Source organism: Primulina eburnea, chromosome 13 (genome assembly GCF_022965805.1).
Source record: "Primulina eburnea isolate SZY01 chromosome 13, ASM2296580v1, whole genome shotgun sequence".
NCBI lineage: Eukaryota > Viridiplantae > Streptophyta > Magnoliopsida > Lamiales > Gesneriaceae > Primulina > Primulina eburnea.
This window is the reverse complement of record NC_133113.1, coordinates 4,358,980-4,364,755: the sequence shown is the minus strand read 5'-3', so window position 1 is coordinate 4,364,755 and position 5,776 is coordinate 4,358,980. Positions and strand designations below refer to the sequence as shown.

The 5,776-nt window shown below is 37.7% G+C and overlaps 1 pseudogene; it reads right to left on the bottom strand.

Moving 5' to 3' along the window:
• Positions 1 to 1,445: 1,445 nt before the first annotated feature.
• LOC140810824 (large ribosomal subunit protein uL3-like) lies at positions 1,446 to 4,029 on the bottom strand (annotated as a pseudogene).
• Between the last annotated feature and the right edge of the window lie 1,747 nt (positions 4,030 to 5,776).

Genomic DNA, 5,776 nt, shown 5'->3' with positions numbered 1-5,776 from the left:
TATGATGTCAGTTCAGTACTGATAAAGGAAGAATGCTCTGAGCAAAAGCCAGTCTATTATGTCAGTCATGCTCTTAGGGGTCCCGAGCTCCGATACAGTGAAGTGGAGAAGATAGATCTCGCTCTTGTTATGACTGTCCGAAAACTGCGACTTTATTTTCTATCGCATCAAATTATTGTGCTAACCAATAATCCTCTCGGGAGGATTACGACTCATTCAGAAGTTTCCGGGAGAATGATTAAATGGACATTCGAGTTGGGAGAGTATGATATTGAGTATAAGCCCCGGGTTGCAATCAAAGCACAGACCTTGTCAGATTTCTTATCAGAGATGGTCCAGCCTGATGAAGATGACGTCTGGAGGGTATTCGTGGGTGAGGCGTCTAGCATTTCGGGATGTGGTGTAGGAGTTGTGATAATAGCTCCCCGGGGAGAGAAGATTAAACTGACACTGAGAATTAACTCCCGGGTGACTAACAATGAGGCAGAGTACGAGGTTGTTCTCGCCGGTATCCGAGCTGCCCGAGAACTTGGAGCTTCCCGAATCTTTTTGTATTCTGATTCACAAGTAATTACTCAGCAAATAAAGAGCATTTATGAAGCTAAGGATGACAAAATGCTTAAATATCTCAAGCCCAGGCAGAAGTTTTTGTGGATTGGAGTATTGAGCAGATACCCTGGTACGAGAATGAGGAAGCAGATGCGTTGGCAAAGATGACCGCCTCTTTATCAGAAGTCAGTACCCAAGAACCATTGCATGTTTCCCGACTAATCCTCTCCACTGAAGAAGAGACATTGCCAGCACCAGAGGATTCATGGATGGCACCCCTTATAAAATTCATTGTAAACAATGAACTACCTGACAAGCTCAAAAGATCAAGAGCATGAAGGTGTATTATTTTTGTGTATGTCAAGTTAATTTAGCCATCAAACTGCCTCATCTGTTATACTTCAGATCCTGAAATTAGAATCAGAACAACAAAAATATGTAAGACGTCTTATTTGTCAAAGACAATGTGCGTGACAGTGTGAGTTGTGCTCATGGAGTGGAGTATGCATAGTAAGAGCTTAAGGGTAACAAAAATGTTTTCAATTTTATTATAGTTGAAATTTTCTCAACCATTAAATAATTCATATATAATATAAATTGAGTCTACTGCGTCATAAATTCTCAAATTTTTAAAAACACAAAAATCTCAAAATTATAATTTTAGTATTTTCATTGAACTCCACATTAACATTGATATTCATTGTAGGTTGTAAAGTATAAATCTTTATCTCAATTTCATCACGACATTCAACTATCCAATATTATGTGTTGCTAATATCACTTGCTAGCATGGTTTTAAAAAGCACGAGGCATAATGAAGTTTTATGGTTAATTTTTAAGCTTTATCTTTAAAATAAGTTTGGTACATGTTTAAACACTAAGATTAAATGAATAAATTCACGTTCTAGAAAATATTAAAATTGTAATAATTTCATACAGATCTACAAAATAATGTGAAGGCAGCCCGAGCAACCCCGACCTCTTCTACTAGGAAAGCTGCTAGGCTTTGACTCGACCATAGAACTTCTGCTTCTCCTGAATTGTCTGGAAACGTCCATGTCCAAACTTGGATGAGGTGTCAATGAACTTGAGCTTAATCTCCTCGAGGGCTACGCGAGAGGTCTGGCTGAGGAGGGATTGGCGAAGAGTGACGACCCTTTTCTTGGGTCCAACGCAGCAACCCTTGATCATGAGGTAGTCGTCCTTGACAATACCGTAGTGAGGAAACCCACCCATGGGCGTAATGTCTTTCTCAGTCCTGTCACAATTTCATTTGACAAAGTTTAGCTCAGAAGAAACAAAAACTTGCTCATGCGAGGAATATATCAATAAAATGAATAAAATTATAATTGATATCAACCAAGACGTGCATACAGGAGTAGGAGCATGCTAGCTATACTATTCGAAGTTCCGAAATGTAAGTTGTAACAGTTTAAGCCTAGGAAATGTGTTTCATATTAGGAAAAAGTGCCAACTTCATAGATAACACAGATGAGAAGAGAAAAAATGACGAATTGAACTAAAAAATGCAAGTGACAGCAAAAGTAATGGGACATATATCTTCATATGATAATGAAAGCAGTGGGTATGATATTTCAACCTGTCAAACTCAGTACTGGCTGAGTGTTCCTCATTCCCTGCCTTGCCAAGCTTGTAGACCTTCTTGTTCATTTCAGTGCGGTGATGATAACCGTTTTGACCGGCCCTGGCAACAGTGAAGGAAACTCTGGTAACACCAATACAAGCCACCTTGCGAAGACCCCTGTGAGTTTTGCGGGGAAGACGGGTAACACCCCATCTTGTGACGACACCTTCATAACCTTTCCCCCTGGTAACACCAATAATGTCTATCATCTCATCTTTCTGGAAGACAGCATCCACAGGGATCTGCTTCTCAAAGGAGCCATATGCAAAGTCAACCTTCTGCGCAGCAGTTCCACCATTCACCTGTATCTCCATCAAGCGTGCCTTCTTCTGTTTCAATCCCTTCATCTTCCGAATCTGAATGGACACAAAATATTTAACAGAACAAGTTCAAAGGTTGCAGTCAATTAACCATCTTTTTGGTGTCCGAATTAAAATTAATGTGAATCAGTTCTGCGCCTGAATCCAAATGTAGGAAAATAAAAATCATATAATTGATTCTAGGGTTGAATTCAAGGGATACAAAACATTAAACAGAATAAGAAATTAAGATGGAGTCCGTACTTGAGTGTGAGCCAGCACACGAATAACGGATGCATATTGTTTCAACTTCTCCATCTGGGACTGAAGATCCTTCTTACCCTCATCAGACTCCAATTTCTTGAATGCTTGGTAAAGGCCTTCTTTTTAGACTTGCACCAGTTCTTGTAAAACCTTCTCTTCACTTCCTCACTCAAGTGCTGAGCCCAAACTGTGTTTAGGCAGCGAAGTCCTCCGGGAGTCTTCACATACCCAACCACTCCAACAACCACCATGGGTGGTGTTTCAATTTTAGTGACAGCCTCACAAGTTTCCTTTTTGTGAAGTTCTACAATGAATCAATTCCAAATCAGATTTCATTTCAAGCTTACAGTTATAAGCAACTCACAAATGTTTAATATAGCACAAGTAAAAAACTAAAAAAAAATCTTGTTTTTTTCAGTTAGAAATACTTAAGGCCACCTAAAACTAGCCATAACGGTCAGGAAGAAAAGTATAAATTTTATTGATAGAGTGTCATCACATTAACATAGAAAATCACGAACAAAAGATTTTCAAACACAATGCAAATGGAACTGCAAAAGAAACCAGGAGTTTGCATCTAAATAAATGTGTCGTGTCGTTATTTTTAGTTAGGAGATACACTAAAAATCAAGGAAACATTCCACAAATGAAAGTTTGGCAAAGAAGCATAAGAGAAGAAAACTGGAGAGTTTGGTAACAAAAGAACTGCACGTGTAACCAAAATTCCACAAACTTAATGAACTCGTCAATGTTAAAGGAAAGAATAACCAAATGGAAGAAATTTAGGGGACAAACAATTACTTGATACTGGTTTCTCGACTTCCCTGACAATGTGAGTCATTCCAGCCTTGTAACCCAGGAAGGCCGTCAATTTGCAGGGCTTGCTGGGGTCATCCTTTGGAAAAGCCTTCACTGCATGGTTGATGACAAATCAAGTGATCGCCAAAAGGAAAGATAGAAGCAATTACGCAAACATGAACACATATGGCCGAAAAAACAGTAAACATGTAGCAGAGTTTGATTCACAAGATACGTTAGAGTCAGTCATTTGGCAACAAGAAGTTTGAGAGAACGCTTCTTTTTTTCAAAATTACATATTTTATTTTCACCTCATTCCAATTGAATTACATTCGTTTCAACTTTCAACACCACTCGGAGAAACGATTCACGATAACATTATGTCATTAATAAATCCGACAGGATAGTTACCTTTTCCCCTGTGACGAGCAGCCCGCTTCCTCGGGAGAAAACCAAGGGATCCATGCCTTGGGCCGACAATTACAATTGGCTTAGCAGATATGTGTTGGGCTTTCGGCCTTGTTAATATGAGCCCAAGTTACAAAGATCAACGATAAGAATCGAAAATTATTTAAAAACTGCTGAAAAAAAATTATATCATAAAAACTTTTTAAAATCAATTTATCTTTATCTTAAAAATTCATTCTATAACTTTTTTAAAAAAACATTGTGATATATTTAAAATTGTGACCAATATCCTTACAAAATCATGTACTTCTCCAATGGGATAAATAAATGTTTATCTGTATATTTTGGGAACAAAGTATCTTTGGAACTTTCTATTTTTCCACATGATCTCTTTTTTGTTAGCTTTTAGTGATAATTTATATAGCATCCTAAAATAGTCTAAAATTTATAATTTATTGAGCCGCTCGAGCTTGGCTCGAGCTCGACTAGTTTGTTAAGCTTTTAGTGTACAATAATAACTTACATTGTCTCGAATCTTCTTAGCTTTAAAAATTTCAATCTCTTCATCTTCGTGATCCTGCATTTGATAGTTTGGCACACAACATTTAACAGAACAAGTTCAAAGGTGGCAATCAATTAACAATCTTTTTGTTGTTTGATGTGATCTCGATGAAATGGATGAGCCAGGTAAGGGGCTCCACCGGATCAAATAAATAATTTAGTGTTTAGGGATTTGAGTGAAGATAATGACTTCGATAATGACCTGCAAACAATGAAAGGAACTCGTGAATGGGCGCCGGAGAGGTGTCTGGCGTGGCACTCCGATGCTAAAGTCAGCATGTTGAAGATGAACGCAAGCGAATATATGTGAGAATATATGTATGCTTGAGAGTTCAAGAATTTCAGAATCTGTAAATGACATTAATACATGCTATTTATAGTAGAAAATGAAGTAGGTACCTCGTTTCCAGCGCCATCTACTAAGTAGGCAAGTCGGCTGTCCATACTATAACTTCTGATGACTTTTAGAACACTCTAAACACATGTTGCTCTGACAGATTAGACATCATGTATCAATCACACTCGAGTGTGGTGCAATTTTCGAGGTAGCTCAAGTGGTAAGATACATGGGTGCTTGTATAAGGGCTCGGGCTATTGACTACCCGGGAAGAGAAGAAATGACCGACTAATGAGGAAAGTACCCGGCATATTGGCTCTGATCTGGGCTATCCGATTAATATCTTGGGTCGATGATGACCCGGATCGATGACCCGAATCCTTATGGGGTATCAGTGTCCAAATAATATAAAGTTAATGTGAATCAGTTCTACTTCTGAATCCTCATGTTGGAAAATAAAAATCATATAAGATTCTAAGGTTGAATTCAAGGCATACAAAAACATAAACAGAATAAGAAATCAAGATTGAGTCGGTACCTGAGTGAGAGCCAACACGTGAATAACATATGCGTATTTTTTCAATTTCTCCAGTAAATATCAGGTTTTGATGTATAACTGATATATTATTATATTATTTTTCAGCAACACTCTTAGCTGCTCCCCACGTATATTCTCAGTCTCTTACTTGAGCATCGGAGGGGCTATGCCAGGACACCCTCCTGACCCCCTTCTAACGGTCTCATTAGTGATTTTAGGTTCAGGACAAATTCAAAACCCGCGTCTGGATTAATAACATTTGCTTACATTTTATATATTTACTTTTTATCCATCTATTGGTTAATTTTTTTTACAAAAAATGTAAATTATTGTAAGATAAAAATCTGTTACAAATGTAAATTAAAATAGAATAAATT